This window comes from Hipposideros armiger, unplaced genomic scaffold (assembly GCF_001890085.2).
Source record: "Hipposideros armiger isolate ML-2016 unplaced genomic scaffold, ASM189008v1 scaffold_17, whole genome shotgun sequence".
NCBI lineage: Eukaryota > Metazoa > Chordata > Mammalia > Chiroptera > Hipposideridae > Hipposideros > Hipposideros armiger.
Window position 1 is genome coordinate 4120257 of NW_017731367.1, and position 18082 is coordinate 4138338.

At 49.3% G+C, this 18082-nt stretch overlaps 1 protein-coding gene and 1 non-coding gene across 2 annotated transcripts in view; both read left to right on the forward strand.

Moving 5' to 3' along the window:
- AGAP1 (ArfGAP with GTPase domain, ankyrin repeat and PH domain 1) overlaps positions 1-18082 on the forward strand; it is a 625487-nt gene that overhangs the window by 348174 nt on the left and 259231 nt on the right. The gene's annotated exons all lie outside the window — the stretch shown is intronic.
- TRNAK-CUU (transfer RNA lysine (anticodon CUU)) lies at positions 2082-2154 on the forward strand. Its single transcript has one exon. It is a non-coding gene; the product is annotated as a tRNA-Lys (tRNA).

Consider the following 18082-nt stretch of genomic DNA (forward strand, 5'->3'; position numbering starts at 1 on the left):
TTTGTTCATATTGGAAATTTAAAACAATGAAGTAGCATTTTATACTTAGGTTTATAATTAACAAAAGATGATAAAATCGTACTCTTACCTAAAATTAGGGGAAAACAGTTTTAGAAATGCAGTGCCATGTTACTAAAAGTTGGCCCAGTCCTCTTGGGGGATAAATAGCAATAGGTAAAAAACATTAAAAAATTTATTCACTTTGTCCCAATAATCTCTCTCCTAGAAATTTATCCCAAGGGAATAATTCTTTAGGAGAATGGGGTAAAAGCCTTAGGTGTACAAAAACGTTCATAGCAGAGTTATTTACAATATTAAAACCCCGGGAACTGCCAGTGTCCAGCAAGCAAGGAGTTAAATTAGTGATTGTCAAGTAAATAGCACTGGGACATACAGCTACCTACATGGCCAGTTGGGAGATTTCTAGAGGCGTGAAGTGTGTCTATAAAATTAAAAGTGGGAGCATAAAACTAATAATTAGAACGTGAAAAATATGTATATTGGGTCTGAAATTGGATGACTAGGAATACAGACAAGTGAACTGGGGTGGGATTAATGGAGAATTTTTAAAAATTTAAACTTGTGAAATTATTTTAAACTTCAAGAAAAGTTGCACAAAATTTCCATATGCCCTTTAGGGGGCTGACAAAACCATAGTACAGCCATCAAACCAGAAATGGACAGGGGGTGACACAGCTCACATGCAGACCCCGTCCCACGTCCATCCAGGGTCTATTCCAGGACCCTCCTGGAGTTGAGTGCTTCACCTCCATCCCAAGACAGCTCCTGTACCCAGTGACCTTGACACTGTGTAGGACACTGGTCAGTTACGCTGTAGAGTGTCTCTCAGTTCACATTGTCTGATGTTTCTCTTGAATAGACTGAGGTTATGCATTGTTGGCAGGAACCCCCCAGACATGCTATGTCCGTCTCAGTGTCCTCAGCAGGGGGCACATGATACCCACATTGTCATATTATTGGTGACATTAACTGTGGTCATTTGGTTGAGGTGGGGTCTTTGGGGTCTCTCCACTGGAAGTTATTTTTGTCCCTTTGATGAAGCTATCGATGAATATCTAGGGGAGATACTTGAACACTGGTGATATTCTGTAAAGACAGTTTATTGATACAAATTGTATTCAGTAATAAGTAGGTTTTTGAAAATGAAGACAACTTCCTTTTGACAAATGTGCATAGTCTAGAATAAAGTGCCCTGGATACTGTGTGTGTGTGTGTGTGTGTGTGTGTCACGCACCCATGTGTATATGTGTAAGTAGAGCGAAGCTTGTTTTTCCCGCTTTTATACTTGGTGAATCAGAAGTCTAAGTACAACCAAATGCCCCTTCTGAGCAAGGGAATTTCAAGAGCAGTTGTTACACGTAAACTAGTAACATTGAAGGACTTATCGGCCTTTTGACATAGTATCATGTGCAACTCAGAAGCAGTTAATAGAGAGAAGACAGCTAAGATTGTTCCGATGTTATTTTTTTGTTCAATCTGCATTGATTTGCTGTCTGAAAACAGGCACTTAAGTGCCTGTTTAACCCTTCCTGTGTTGGAGGGGAGGGACAAGTGGGGACAATTTTGAAACTTGCTGGGCCTTTGAGAAGAAGCTGGAGGAGCACAGGAGTCTGGGGGTGGCAGGGGAGGAGACGGGGGAGGACGGGCTGTGAGTGGACCTGGCGAGATAGATCTGGTGAGAGCGGGTGGCAGTTCCCAAACTCAAGGGTGACCGGAAGCTGTGGGCGTTGGCGGGTGGGCACATAGTATGTTCTCAGCAAACCAGAAGGAATGATTAGTGGCTATCATTTCTTTCATTTAAAAGCACCTCGTTCTGTGTATCAAACAGCACGTGTGTGGTGAGTGCCGCTGTGGTCCAGCCGTTGCTCTCGGTGTCGAGTAGGAAGGAAGCTTCCGGAAGGCCCAGCCGCACTCCACAGTCTGGTTTTGATTTGGTCTCAGATCATTGTTTGTTTGTTTGTTTGTTTGTTTGTTTTTGCATGAAAATTGAAATGCTACCCAAGAGTTAATTTTTTTTCTTAGTTTATCTCAGAATAAAAAATACATATATGTGTAGGGGCAGCCGGTTAGCTCAGTGGTTAGAGCATAATGTTCTTAACAACAAGGTTGCTGGTTCGATCCCAGCATGGGCCAGTGAGCCTCGCCTCCCCCCCAACTAGATTGAAACAACCACTTGACTTGGAGCTCGTGAGTCCTGGAAAAACACACTTAAAAAAAATTATACATATATATGTATATGTTTATGTAATAGGGACATATACTAATTCAATATATTATCAGTAAGAGTTATTTTTTCCTGTGATCCTTCCGTTTTTGCCCCAATAACCAAATGCTCTCATTGTGTCCATTACCGAATTACAGTGTCCAGGCACACAGCACGCAGTGTTTAAAGCTGGAAGGGTCCCTGACTTTACATATGGGGAAACTGAGTCCCAGGAAGGCGAGCGACTTGTCCAGGGTCGCACGTTACTACGTGCAGGAGCCGGGACCCTCTTCTGTCTACTCCCATGCTCTCTCCACTTTCAGCACCAACGTCACAGGCATCTTTTTCCTCCTTGGGTTTTGGGGGGTTTTTTAAGATTTTTTATTGGGGAATTGGGGGATGGGAACAGCGCTGGGGAATTGGGGAAGAGGAACAGACAAGTTGCTGTCCTTTTGTTCTTCAGTCTAGTTGTGGAGGACGTCGCTTCACTGGCCCAAGTTGGCACCATCATTGCGCTCTTCCCTGGCGAGGCAGATCAGTCGCCGGCTTCTGGACGGCAGCTCACTGTGGTTGCTGGCCGCTCACGCTGGCTGCTGGCCACACACGGTAGCCCATGGCAACCCACTGCCACAGGGGCTGCAGCCTACGCCGTCGCCAGCGACCCACTGCAGCCCAGCTCCAGGTCGAGCTGTTGTTCAGCATCTTAGCTGTGGAGGGCAGTGTCACTGGCCCTCATATGTGGGATCCGAACCAGGGCCCTCTGGCATCCCAAGCCAGCTCTTAACCAACACACCACTCGGCCAGCCCCCTTCTTGGGCTTTAACAAAACAGACATAACAAATAATGTTAGAAGATATTTGGATTGTATTGTAACCAGACCTTTTTTTCTAAGTGAAATCCTTAAGTTTCATACTGTTTGGTCTGACTAGTTACAAAATGAGGAAGACAGTAAGTAAAAACCATTACGTTTGAAAAGTCCTGGCTCCCAGGGGTGAAGAGCTTGGGGCACTCCTTTGCCCAGTGGGCTCCCTGAACCCCCAGCATCCCTGTGAGGCTCGTGGCGTCATTCTTTCCATTGTGGAGATGAGACAGCTGAGGCTTTGATAGCGTGACTTCATGAAGCCAGTAAGAGGCAGAGACAAGACTCAAACCCGCGTCCGCCTCTTTCCAAAACCTGCAGTCTTCGCCCTGCTGAGCTTCCATTGTGACTTCATTGGCTTTCGGAAAAAATCAGGCTCAGGTCCACCCCCAGGGGCTGCTCAGAGCTGACGTGTTTCCGAAATCGCCCCAGTGCTGAGGGGTCCTCGGTGGGTGGCACTCGCGCTTCGTGGTGCAGCCAGACCTGCGGGGTCGCCTTGCCCTGAACGCAGGCACCCTCTAAGTGTATTATTCCACAGCAGTTGTTTGTAATTGCAGTATCTGGAGTTCACTGTGGTTTTAATTAGTTGATTACTAGTTCTTTAAAATGTACTGCACTCACTGTGGGTCTTGGAAATTGGTAACTGGTAGCTACCAGTCTAATTAAATATTTTAGAGCACTTGGCTGCAGTAGCACTGAACTGTGAAGAAATAATGTTGTATAGCCAATCAAAAAGAGATCCTTGTAAACTCATTTACAGCGGCAGTGTTAGGACCATCAGAGATGCTTATTGCAGGAGAAATTAAAGATACAATTTTGTGCTAAGAGGCAATATAGAAATTAGTTCCTGAATTACTTGTTAATTGATTTGGTAATTCCCTCGGGTCTGCAAGCTCTTTTTCTCCCCCTTCTTGTTGTTGCATTCAGTTAACAGTGACTCTTGCCGGAGCAATAAAAATATTTTTCACACTTAGATTAGGTAAGTCCTTACGTCGTACTGCCCCCATTCACATTTGCAGAGCCAAATATGTATGTGTATCTGCCTTAGATACAGCATGTACATTGTTGCTTTGTGAGTATCATCAAGCTAGCTAGCCAGTGCGTTCGTGGGACTCCATCATTTCAGCAAAACGGAAGCACGTTTCTGTGTCTCGTGTCTGAGAGAGGTTCCCTGATTCTTTCTTTCTTTCTTTCTTTTTTGGCCTAATGGAAACCCTCCCTTATTATCAAGAGAGGAGGAGATTCGGGCGACTTGATTTATGAAAGTCTTTTCTTATTGTTTGCAATTCAGCAAGAATAACCACGCAAAAGACCATTTGTAGAAACGTGCAAATTGCTCCTAGAAATGATAATGGAAGAGAACAAGAGCGGGCCCTCCGCGTTGAAATTGAGCGTGGATCAGAGAGGAGCATCGGGAGACAGGGGCTGACAGCGGGGCCTCTGGGGCCGGCTTCCTTGTCCCCTCCTGTCCTGCTGGCTGACAGACAGGAAATGACATTGGGCTTGTCGCATGCCTCTGCTGCTTCGCAGAAGGAGGCAGGAACTGCTGTCTTTCTGGATTTTTGAAAGGAGGAGTGACTGTCATTTGGACAGCTGCCTGCATGGTGGCCTTGGCGTCACTGCACAGAACACATTTTGAATATCTTGTTCACTGTGCTTATGGCCCCAAGAGCAATTTAAAAGACTTTTTGAAAAATAGTATCGTTACATTAATTTTAGGTCAAGCTGTCACTTTTTTCTGTTCCCCTCCCCCACGATCACCGACGTGTGTAAATATCATTATGCATCTGCTACGTTTAGGGCGATGGATGTTTATGTCAATGTCAACTTTTAAAAATACATGGTAATATTTCATTTTCCCTTAGGAAAAGCTTGCCATTAGCATTGTCTCTATTACAAAGTGTAAAGTTGTGGCGAGAACTGCTTCTTCCTAGACTTGACAGAATTATTCACTTATTTACCAAGTTAAGTGTGTTTGCATGTTGGTCAGTGTCTAGTGAAGCATGATGTTTAATCTGAAATACAGAAGCCATGCCAATTATCGGTGCTTGCTCCCGGGAGAAGAGGTGTGCTAAGATGTGCTCACACGGTGCCCTGCCCTTGCCGAAAACGAGCAGGTGGGCTGGTGGTTGGCTCCAGGACACAGAGAAGGAGCCCTCCGTGCGCTCTTTACGCCCGGCACCATCCTTCCAGCTGCCCCCAAATGGCATTGCTGGCAGTTCCCTCGGTAACCAGACTCTCCAGGGACGCGGAAGGCCCGCCTCTGTCTGCTGGGAGATGCGCTCGAGCAGACGTGGCACCTGACCGAGGGTACAAGAAAGCTGTGTGTGCCCAGGTCTCATCAGCATACACTTTGGGTTTATTATTTGTCGTTCCACCTTCATCGTTCGCCTCCCCCTTCCTGATGTTAAGTATCTTCGCACAGTACGCTGTCCTGAAAGTTCCTTCACATGAGCGCCTGTGGAGGTGCGTACCTGTCTTCAGCACTTTCCTCTGCCAGTTGATTCGGAAAGACCAAAATTTAGCTTAGCCCCGGGAACATGAGTTACTGCTACCCTCCCCTTGTGGCCGCAAACTCTGACGAGTTAGATCAAACTGCCTTCAGTTTGCAGGTGACACGGGGTGGTGGGTCCCTGGTTGGAGAATTCGCCAGCCTAAGGGAGGGGCGGGAGGAGGCGGGTTTTACAGCCCTGGGCGGTTTATAGTCTTGGCTTATGCTTCTCCCCAAATTGCAGAGGACAGGAAATATGTCCCCTCGAGGGATTCGAAGGACATAGCCGTAAACAGTTTATTTTAACAATATATGTGACTTTCATCATCTGCTCCATGAGCGTATCGTGTGTTTGACTGTGTTTCCTACTATGTGTCAGTTAAATGACTGACTGTGTGTCCCTCAGTGTCTGATGGGGGTTGGCCTTCACCAGGGCTGACCCGGCCTGTGCTGTGGCTGTGAGCGCTTTGCAAACGCCCAGGTGGCTCAGGACTGTGTCCTGCATGCCCTGGGCTGACACCCGAGGGTACGTCTCCTGGCACACAAGGCTGAGGGTTTCAGAGCAGGGGGTGACAGCTGGCAGTAAGGCCCCAAGGTGAGGACTATTTCTCCATGATATTTCTCATGATATTTCTGTGCTTTAATGACTATTTCTCCTAATACTTGTACTAATAATTTTTAATGGTTCACGCTGAGTAGGTGACATTTTGATACATTAATGAGCCTTATCAATGACTTTTAAAAGTTCTTTCATCTGCCAGGATACTTTACCACGGCTCCTGCAAGAGGGTACAGTGGCCAGAGCTGTGTGCTCTCTGAGCAGTAAATAGTGGGAGTCACACCGGCTGCGAAAATACTGTCCCTCCCTCACTAAATCATTTCCGAGGCGTTGGATCACACTTCCAAGGTGTGTCAGGGAGGATTACCCTTAAAAACCATTTTCCTGTACTAAACGACCTGTCAGAACAGCTGAGAAGCGTAAGCCTCCCAGGTGGAAGGGTGTTATCCAGCAGTGGCTGTGTCCATTGCCTGCATGGAGGGCCAGCTGGGGAACTGCCGTGAGTATGGGAGGACGGGTCATAAAGAAGCTTCCAGGGGTTGGAAATGCTGAAGGTTTGCAGCAAGGAGGCCTGGCAGGCTCCTGCTGGGTGCGGGTGGCCTCAGACACTGAAGCTCACCTGGGCCCCTGTGGGTCCTGATGACCCACACGTGAAGGGGGCACGTTTTGACAGAATTAAGACAAATGACCCGAGGAAAGTGCAGTGTGCACAGCAGTCCTGCTTTTCGCTTTTCTGGGGACGTGTGTTCTGGTGTGTCCTCAGATTTCTGGGACATAATGGGCTCCACGTGGACTCTTTCTTGGGCACAAGGTTTGATAGAAGAGGGAATCTTTTGAGAACAGTGACGTGAGAGCTAACCTATGCTGAGTGTCGCTGTGTGTCCACCCACTAACGTGTAAACCACATGAGGTCAGGATTTTTTTCTCTTTTAACTTCAGGCCACTGGTGTGTCCCAAGCCCCTGGAGCAGTGGACTCTCAATAAATATGTATTGAGTGAAAAAAATTGCAGTTCTCATACCCACCTTGTGGGGATATTAGTGTAATCCCCACTTTACAGACAGAACGAATGCTCAGAGAAGTTAATGCACTTGCTCAATTTCACACAGCTTAGGAGAACGCTGAGGTTTATGCACTAGGCAGGACTTGCCACGCGTCGCGTTTCTTCTGGAGTTGGAAGTTTAGCAGACACTCCAGGGCAGCGTTTATGGACAAGTTCACTCTGACAGCATGTTGCCCTAAGAGTAGAAGGTCAAGGAGAGCATCCCGGGAGTTTTCCATCGCCTGGCGTTTCCCACAGTGCATTCCAAGGCTGTCAAGTCCATGCATTACGTAGGTGTCACCTGGTGTCACTGGGTGACACATTGACATGCTGGGTCACACAAGGATTGCAGGTCTCGTAGCACCTTTGCAGTTCTGCTAAGTGGTAGAACCTCCAAGGAAGAGTGTGTGTCCTCGCTTGCGAGAGACATCTCCCAGGTCACTGTCACTCCTCAGCCTGGGGGTCAGGTGTCCCTGTCTTGAACTGCATTTCCTTGGGTCATGCAGTAGGACCTAAGATGTCATCTCTTTCATTCCTGTAGCCTCTGGACATTGGGACACAAGGTGGGCGGGAGGGTGGCGCCAGGACTGTCTCTGCGGCTCGAGTTCAAGGGTGCATTGTGTCACGGGGCCTAAGGCAGAGCCTGGCCATCCTTGGCTAGTGTCCTGGGGCCTGCTGCCCTCTGAGGTGCCCCTGCTCCTGGCCTGGCTGTCGTCGATGGTGCGTTTTATTCCCTGAAGAAGGGGAGCGGACCTCCATGACCTTCGTCCGAATTCCTTTGATTGGTCAAGGATTCATTTTCTGTGTCCATTATGTCACGGAGGCCGCATTAGCAAGTCTGTCACCTGATTTCCGAAGGGGAACATCTTCAGGATGGAGATACGGTGCTGGGTTCACCAAGTTTGAACTTCAGTGAGAACTCTGAGACCTTGTGAGCATGAAAAGGGCCGCAGGTGGACGTCTCCAAGTATCCATTTCAGCCGGCGTCCGACAGTTCAGAAAGCCACTGAGGAGGCGTGGCCTTGCTGCGGAGAAACACCGGGCAGAAGCTGCTGTGCTGAAGTTCTCTGTAGGGGACTGGGGGTCGAGCGCACTGCGGATCCATTTGTGGAGAGCGCCGTGTCGTGATGAGGATTGAGGCCCCCAGACATGCCCCAGAAAGGCCACTGGTCGCCAGCATGCTCGCCTCAGCCTGACAAGCTGCTCCTCAAACGATTGAACCTTACCGCAGGTTGTAAAGGTGTTGACAAGACATTGCTTCCTTGGAATTTTTTTAGTCGATTCTCTTAGTGGGATGTTGCTGAACAGTCTCATTCTCGCCCTGTCCCCCTCTCAGTGAGGGCAGCAGTCAGCGCTTAAAGGATCAGTCGCCAGCTGTGCACAGCTAAAAGAGGTGGGAGCTGTGTCCTCGCGTGGGGTCCCCACTAGGTGAATGGTGAGGCATTCCGTGAGGCTGGCCTCGCTTCATTCACAGGGGGTCCCTCCGTGCAGCCGTGTGCGCGGGACTCACGGCGGGCGCCGCCTGGACGCCCTTTGGTAGCTGAAGCTGCGGTGGTTCACGCCCTGCGCGTCAGCGTGCTGGGCGCTGCGCATTTTGCTCTTCCTCCTCCTCTTGCTGGTGCGTTTGTCGTAGTCGATGAGCCCAAATGGACACGTTAATCGCCCGAGTCCCGAGTTGACCTGGGCTCTCAGACTTGGCGGTGTACGTTCTGCGCCTTAGGACAGATGTCTGTGACGGGTGCCCATCATTAGTGTCATGCCGAGTGACTCCACTGTCCCCCAAGCCCTCTGTGCTCTCCCCGCCCCCACCACTGGCAGCCACGGACCTTTCTGTCGTCTCCATATTTTTGCCTTTGCCAGGATGTCCTAGAGTTGGAATCATATGATAGCTGGCCTTTTCCAGCTGGCTTCTGTCACTTAGTGCTGTGCATTTCAGGTTCCTCCGTGCCTTTTTATAACCTAATAGCACGTGTCTTTTTAGCATTAATTAATATCCCATTGTATGAACGTACCACAATTTATCCATCACCTACGGAAGGGCATCTTTGGTTGCTTCCAACTTTGGGCATTTTGAATAAAGCCACTATAAACATTTCTGTGCAGATTTTTGTGTGAACATAAATTTTCAGTTTATTTGGGTAAATACCAAAAGCATGACTGCCAGATTGTATGGTTAGAATAGTTTCAGTTTCGTCAGAACCCGCCAAACCCTCTTCCACAGGGGCTGTCCCCTGCTGCTCTATGCCCTCGCCAGCACAGGGTTTGGGCCATTCTGACAGGTGCGTAGTGGCACCTCGTTGTCATTTGCTGTTTATTCCCTAATGACCTGTGATGCCGAGCGTCTTTTCATGTATGATATTAATACTTACTTGCCATCTGTATCCCTTCTATGGTGAGGTTTCTGTTCAGATCTGCTCATTTTTCAATTTGGTTGTTTTCTTATTGTTGATTTTAAGAGTTCTTTCTATGTTTTCGATAAGATCCCTTTAGCAGCTGTGTCTTTGCCAGTAAGTCCTCCCAACCTGGGGCTTATCGTCTCGGTGTCTCGATCACTCCTCTTTCCACGTCTAATGATGGTCCTCTAGTGCTCACCGTGTCATTTTTAACGTGCCCTTCCATTTTGATCTTAGGCTTGTTTGGTTTGCCTGTAATGTTTCATGAGCAGGTTATTTACAGTTTGGTAGAACTCCTGCATGCATTTCAACCAGTATATGTTGTAGGTAAATGCATCCTCAAAATCATGAACTCTTGATGACATAATTGCTCAAAAGCATCCATAATTCTTACAGGTACTTTATACATTGTATTACATTTAGAATGGATGAAACGTTTTATAAGTTACATAGTGTAGACATTCTAAATTTAATTCCAATTAATAAGCATTCAGGAATGTGTAAAGTTCTTATGAATTATACTTCTCCCAGTCCCGTGTCAGTGTCAACATCTGTAATTAACAGCTGGGGTAGTGACCAATCGCCTGTTTGCTAACGGGTTTATTGGCTGGAGTACTCAAGGGCATACCAAGCCCTGCTGAGCCTTGGGGGAGGGTACCCACCCCTGGATAAGAAGGCCTGAGAGCAGCCAGCCCACAGGTCAGATCAGTTGCAGGGCAGGGGGTCGTGGGCTGCTCTTCCCCGTCGCATGGGCACAGGAAGGGACGCTGCCCTCTGCACAAAGCATTGAGCACCAGCCCTGCCCCCAGCGCTGACCCGGAACCTCCTCTGGCTCTGAGACCACATCACATCTAATCCCCAAGGCACTTACTTCATCACTGGAAGCCAAGACTGGAGGGGCTGAGGGCTGGGGAAGGTAGCAGTGTTAACGGGGAGCCAGAGAGCATGTGAGGGGAGGGCAGAAGGGCTGCTGCAGGACCCGCGGGGGGTTTGCAAGCAGGCTGCTGGGTGCAGGGGCTCTCACATGAGGCGGGGCCACGGAAGGACCCTCGGCCTGCAGCCAGGGCGAAGCTGCTGGCAGGAGCACAGTGAGGCTGAGTCGTGGAAGGCCGGAAAACGTCAACTGGGGCGCAACTGGGGCGCGATGGTTGCTGGGCAGGGCTTGGTGTTTAAGGAGGACCTGCGCGTGTGGTGAGGGAGCTGCAGAGGGCCAGAATGGGAGGGAAGGAAGGAAGGGGCTGGATGGAATTGTTTTGTAAACTACAAAAAAAAAAAAACGCTCATTGTAGCAAAAAGAGCAAAAAGCCAGCCGTTCCGCCATTACTCAGGCAATCGCGGTTACATTTCCTAGGATTCCTGTTCAAGTTCCCTTTCTCTGGAACCCTTTTCTAACCCACCTCCCCTTGCGGAGGCCCCCCTCACACCCCATCGCCTGTGCTCTCAGACACACTTCGGTCACCCTGGCCCCTCAGAGCACTGATGGCCCCCCGGTTGGTCCCACCTGCTCTGGGTTCCGTGAGGGAAGAAACCTTGGCTCTTGGTTACAGTTAATGTCACGATAGGTTTTCAATAAATAGTTCTTGAGTGAAAGAACGACTAAATGGAGAAGTAGCTGGTGTGTCTTAAATCTGGTTTTAAAGGGAGATCGCACCACACAGGCTGCTTGGAGCTGCTGCTAGTCCCAGCCCCTGAGGCGTGGCTGGAGCGCTGTGTGCAGGGGTGCGGGTGAACCCCGGCTCCTGTCCCTGGAGGGCAGAAGGGTGCAGGGCCCTGGGGGAACCAGACCCACTTTATGTTCCTTTTTTCATGGTTGACCACGATATGCTTGTCTCAGTAGATTTGCTTAGTCACAGGGCACAGGAGTCTTAAGGCTTTGGAGATATATTTCCAAGTTGTTTTCTAGACAAAATATTGAAATTCACTCTTTTACAAGTGGTATTTCTACATACTTTAGTCTACATTTGGGTATTGTGTGTGTGTGTGTACACATACACATATATGTACATGTTTTTTAATCTTAGCTTTACAGGCTAGCATTGCATCCTATTTTTAAAAAAAACATGGACTGCCTTTATTACCAGTTTTTAAAAATATTTGTATTGTCCACTTGCCTTTTTTGTGTGGAGTGCGTGTTTAAATGTGGCTCGTTTTTGTGTTGGCATCTTCGTTCCTGGCCTGTTGATCTCATTATGAAGCGTCTTAGTTATCTGCTCTTACATACGTTACACAGCTCCCTCAGTTTCCTTTTGCTGTCGCTGTTATTCACGGTCATGTTTTGCATTGAGAAGTTTCATCGATGTTGTGGTTGAGTCTTATTCTTCGTGAATTTTCCTCCTCTGTTAATCATACCTTCAGTTGCTTCTCTCCTCCCAAGTCCTCCATAACTTCACCCTCGTGCTGTTTAGCTGTTCCATTCTTCTAGGCCGCCAACCTTGCGCAGATGGGTAAGTCTGTCCATTCCCCGCTGATCCGAATGCCAGTGTTACCGTGTCCTGTCAGCGTCCACGTCCCAGGCCCGGAGCTGCCCAGGCCTCACCCCGTCAAGTTCCTTCTGCAGGTTGGGACTAAGCTCTAAAACCAGGCAGGAGGGGTCCCACAGAAGGAGGGACTTTTGTGGGGCCGGGAGGAAGGGTTTGGCCCCGGGGAGAGGAGGCCCTGCTACACGCCCCTTCCTTCTGTCCCCAGCTATCCGGGAGGCTATCGGTTTCCCGTGGGGGGGAAGTGAAGCGCACATTGGGTGGAGGAGGTGACAAAATGAACATGTCACCAACAGCCAGCAGTTATGGAGAGCTTGTGACAGGCCGGGCACCGTTGGCAGTTTACTCATATTGTCCTGTGGTCCCCGAGGCCTGTGGGAGGGAGAAACCCCAGGTGCCTGTACGGAGGTGGCGTCACTCACCCAAGGTCCCCCAGCTCCTAAGCCCTGGGCCAGGTGGCCCAGGGGTCCAGCACTGAGCACACACTGTGGAAGTGGCCAAGATGACTGGGATGTGTGAAGCTAGGGGCTGTCTGACCCCTCGGGGCTCCTGACCAGGACCCAGTCCCCGGGGCCATGACCTCCTAGCATCTCCACAGCTTGGCTGAAACGGATCATGTCTGGACAGAGGCTCCGAAAACCTGGTCTCTGGGAGTGTGGTGGCCGAGCTCTGAGGGCTGTCCAGGCAGGGGCGAGAGTGGCCTCGTCCACAGAGGCAGCAGCCTGTGCCTCAGGGTCCCGGGCCAGCGGGGAGAGGCGGGCAGTGCTGACCTGCCGAGAGCAGCCCCCGGCCGGGAAGGGCTTCCTGCTGCCCATCCTGGTGGCATTCGTGTGGGAGACTCGCGGTGGCTGTGTCCTGACGGGCAGACACTAGGGGCCCAGTGGAAAGAGGCCCCGCCGATGCCCGGATGTTGAGGCTTCAGGAAGGACTGGTTGTTTAAACACATCCCTTTGCTTTTTAAAACGAGCTCCTTTCAGAGACATCGGCGACTCAATTCTCGCATTACACTTCTGTTTATGTTTAACATTCCGGAATATAATTAGAGCAAGTAACTATATAAGCTCACTTTAGCCATATTTGAATGTTGTGACAGTCACAAAAGCCCCCACAAACCTTTTACCAGCTGTCTCTATGTTTCAGACTTGGCTGGCCACAGCACATAGTGTAACCCGGTCTTACACTATGACGCAGTATGTGTGCGTGGGTGCTCACGTATATATATGTACACACTCGTATAATCGAAACGAAAGTCCTGCGCAGGGACACTTACCAAAGCGCGATGCTCTCCCTCCTGGTCTCTGCTTTTTCTGTACGTGCTCATTGCAACCCACCAACGTGATTCCACCTCCTGCTACTTGTCACGACGCAACATTTTGTAAAGCGCCGTCCTGGGAGCTCCTGGGCCAGTGTTTGCATGTTAACTCTCACCCCAGGTCAGCCTGCTCCGTCTGACTGCCGGCTGGCACAGACCCAGATGGGCTGCGTTGCTGGGCAGGCGCGCCGATTGGAGCCAGGCCGACGAGCCCTGAGGACGGAGCTTCACATTCTCCAGGACGAACCTGTCGTGACAACCCCTGGTGCTCACATGCGTGCCTGCCGTGGGAGGATATTTGGCCTGGAATGATGTCCGTTTTGGGGGATACTGTCTGCTGGCATTGGCATTCATTTGTGCCCGTTAATCATCTCGCAGACTATTATGAGGGTGGTCCCCATAAGGATAGGAAAACGCCACGTAAGTGAAAGGTCACCCCAGAACGAGAGCTCTGAGATCAGGCAGGCCGCTGGGAGACGGCTGGTGTGGGGGGAGGTTCCACTCTCGGGGACTCGGGCGGAATGCTGAGGGTCGGCGACAGGGACGGGGGCGGCTCCCCCAGCGTTGGAGAGCCCGTTGGAATCCCTCCCAGCAAGCGGTCAGACGGAGTCATGCCTCCTTCAGATTCATGTGTGTGACCCAGTGAGAGCATTTGATGCACTAATTGCGACGGACAGCAATGACTTGCAGAAACGAGATCAGGAAGAGCCTCGTGCAAACCCTTGGTGTCCCCCACTTCCCGCCCCCACCCCCCCACCGGAAATGCCTCCCATGTCCATCTCCCCGCCCCTTCTTCTCACTCCCCCTCCCTCCTGGATGGCAGGACAGCCGACCCCCACCCCCGAGGGTCCCCCCTCCACCCATGCCCTACAGCAAGGCCAGAGGCAGCTTTCAGAAAATGCCAGTTAGCTCGTGTCACCCCTGAGCTTAGAATCCTCAGTGGCCCCCCGCTACCTGCGCCAAGATGCCCAAAGCCCACGGCAGGCCTCAGACAGCCTCCCACAGCTCCCAGCCGCCCTAGAACGTTCCTCGGTTTCCAAACACATGGTGTGTCTGGTGCCGCCTCACCTTCCACAGACATGTAGAAGTCAGGGTGTGTTGTCTCCTGCCTTCTCTGTCTTGTCAACTTCTCCCCTTAAAATGCTGCCCATATAAGCCCCTCTCCTTTGAAACGCTCCCTAGTTATCGGAGGCAGGGCTCCCTCTTCCCCGTGGACCTCAAAGCACTTTGTTGATTTCTTTGTTACGTTACCTGACCTGTTCTGTCAACGTTTTCTGGTGGGGCAGGGGGCACAGTGCCTGTCTGGCCCCCCCCGATGGACCGTGCGTTCCTGGAGGACCCTGGTTCCTGGGCTTCTAGCCCTGCTGGCCCGTTGAAAGGTCCCTTCTCAGTTGCAAAACGTTAAACGTTGTTAGTAACCAGTGTGTGTGGGAGATAAGAGGGAGGGAATGACTGGGCCACCACATGGCAGGAAGACCGAGGAGGTGGCTGAGGCCGCCAGTGGTGGTGCAGAGGCCGTGGCTGTCACCGCCAATTATTAATACATTGTAAAGAGACATTTTGGGGATTCCGCCATATTTTGCGTGGTTGCCAACAAAATGTTGACAGTTGTATTGTGGTTAATAAATTCATTTAGATTTATAAGCATTGTTTACAGAACCTGTTTGCCTGCTGAAACTCTAACAGCATCTGTTCCTTCTGACTAATTAACTGCTAATTACGAATGAGCTTTGTGTGTTTGTCAGTGTAACTGGCTCATGCATTTTGTAAGGAACATTAACAAATTGATTTACATAGTGGCAGAGCAATCAGAAGAGTAAACTGAACAGCAAGCCGCGAAAGCCCTTTCAGAAAGCCAACTTTTGACTCTGTAAATGTTGTCAGTTTCCTATTACCTTCGTTCTTGGGTGAAGGTCCAGTGATCAAAAGCAGTATTGAATGAGTAATAGTCAAATTAGAGTGCTGGTGACGGAGGCCCGAAGAACCGGGCCTGGAGCCGATGGGGGGAAGACCCAAAGCAGTGGCCCGGTGGGAATCGCGCCCGGCGGCTTGTGGGAACGCTGCGCTTGCCTCCGATCGCTGTCGCTTACGTAATGCTTCCCGTGATAACAGCACAGGAAACGTTTCAGCCTGCAGGCAGCGAGGCACTTGGCCAGAAATTTGAAATCTGTTGTCCATCACCCTTTTTTCTCCTCCTGGGTTCTCAGATTTCAAACTCCATGGACGCTTGTCATGTTTTTAAGAGCAGGCATTTAAAATTAACCAGTTTACACGGGTGATTCCAGAAGTTCAGGGCTCATCGACTTTGCCGGCAGCTGATGAAGGCAGCCAGCCCCCTGCCTCGCGGAGGCGGCCTCTTTGCATCCTAACAGCTCCAGAAGAATCAAGCCCCTGGGGTTTGCTCTAAAGCTGCCTCCTGGGTTCAGGCTGAGGGACAGAGAAACAGAACCGAGGCAAGAGAGGTGTGAGCTCAAAAAGAAGGGAAGGAATGTGTTGCATGGTAAACAGTTATTTTCATGGTTACCTCTACAAATACTCCAGAATGCGTGTGTTATAAATGCCAGGTCATGAACTGGCGGACAGATGGAGAGCAAGTTCAAGGGTTTTGAGCATAGGTTAAATATGGTAACAGTGTTACATTAAAAAAAAAAAAAAAGTCCTAGTAAGTGTTTACTGAAACAGAACGTCTAATAGGAAGGATCAACACACAATGCCGGCTCCTTGAAACGGGCCTTGAGAAGCAGGGCTGCAGGGAGGTACAACGACCTGAGCTTTTCAGAATGAGACCCTGCGTGCCCACCGTGCACCGGGGCAAACCCCCAACACTCTCCAAACCTCAGCTCATTTGTACAGTGGGAATAATCCACCAGCCCTCTTGCAGGGGTGTTGGGTGGGTTAATGAGATAATAGATACCCTCTGTTCAGCAGATGGCACGTAATAACAGCTCAGGAAACAGCGGCCACTGCCGCTGTCTTCATCTCTGCGTTCATGTGAAAGTAAACATGGAAACACCACATAGTCAACTTTATCAGATCATCGTAATTGCATGTGGGAGGAGAATCTCCTTTCTCATCAATACATTTATTACTCTTAATTTTAGATAAATGTTAAAAGTTTAAGCAAGCATGAAAACGGTAGTTGGGAGTGGAGTACAAGCATATAGAGAGTGTTAGGATGGAGTGGCACCGTTCTTACAAAGCTTAATGTTTGTGTGACGCATTTAAATGATAGCAGGCGCCTGATGAATGTCATTAAATGGCGCCACTGATGAAGAACCAGCTGCCCTCGGCGACGGTGTGCCTCCAAACTAATTTTGCTAAAAGTGGAAAAGAAATGACTTGCCCGTGACATTTCATACAGTAGGAGGAGGAATTGGAGCCGGGCTTTCTGAAGTATTCTCTTTCTTGCGATTTTTCCTGTGCATGAGTGTTTAGAAAACTAAATTAATTCAAAATAGTTGGCTCCAAAATATTATGAAATGATGATATTAACTGCCAATAATTTCGGGTAGCATTTGGTGACCTTGTACGTGTCAACCACCATCACTGGTTATCAAAAGAAACTGGTTTGAATGAGATACAGCCTGCACTCTGGAAACTCACAATCTGGCCAGAAAGCCAGGCTCGTGTCAGGAACCGTAGTACGGATCAGACTCTGCGAGCTGCTGCAGCAGAAAGTTCCAGGGGAGCAATCACTCTGGCTGGGCATTCTGTGTGCTCCGCCCTCGGCTTTTCAATGTTTGCTGTAGATGACATTTTGTGAACAGAAAGCCTTTTGCTCTTAGAAGCTAAAATTGGTTAAAGATTTTTTTAAAAAAATTAGTAGTGAACACAATTTTCTGGACTAACAATGAAAATCCAGTTTCTTAGACTTGCTGATAAAATTTGCCGCTCAGAAATTGAAGTTTGAAATGGAAAACCATTCTTCACGCCACCCACAATGAACAGCATGTATTCGAGAGACACAGTGTTGATGTTTTAGTGTTTAGCAAATTAACCATGTTGGATATTTAATGTGACAGAGGTCTAGATGTCAGAAGACGTGCACATGGCATTCCTGTCCCCAGGGACTGGTGTCTGCATTTAGTATGACGCAACCTTTTGCGGGAAAAGCTTATAAACAATAGAATGAGTTTGAAATAAAGTGTCTGAGAACACAGACATACCTTTCCCATTTAAATATGGCACAAGGGACTCCAGAAAGCCTTTAGGCCAGTGGTCCTCAGTCTTGGGCATCTGTGTGTGTCTGCGAAACATGCAGACAAGCCCACTCCATCCACGGCGAGTCAGGTCCGTTTGGGTAGAGTCTGGTTCCCATTCTCTTGGTGATCCTCAGCCAAAGATGGTCCCTCAGAGTCCCCTGGAGACCTTACAAACCCAGCAGCACTTGATGGCGGAGGTGCCCGAGCCCGTTGGGAACGGACTCTAGTGGGAGGGGAGGCTTGTTTCCAATCAGCTCTCGCAGCCGTTCCACTGCACCCCCATTAAGAGTCAGGGCTGTAGGGGAATCTTAGGCGAAGATAAAGGAGGCTGCTCTTGCCTCCTGTCCGAGAGTCCTAGGAAAAGGCGCATCTGTACTTTCACACATGACGTGGTTCCTTATTTGCAGATTCTCATCATTTGAAAGATATTTTTGTAGTTTGATTTCCACTCAGAAATAGATGTCACCAGCACAGGATGAGAGAAACTTATAAAGAATTATGAACTTCTTTTTTAAATGAGAAAG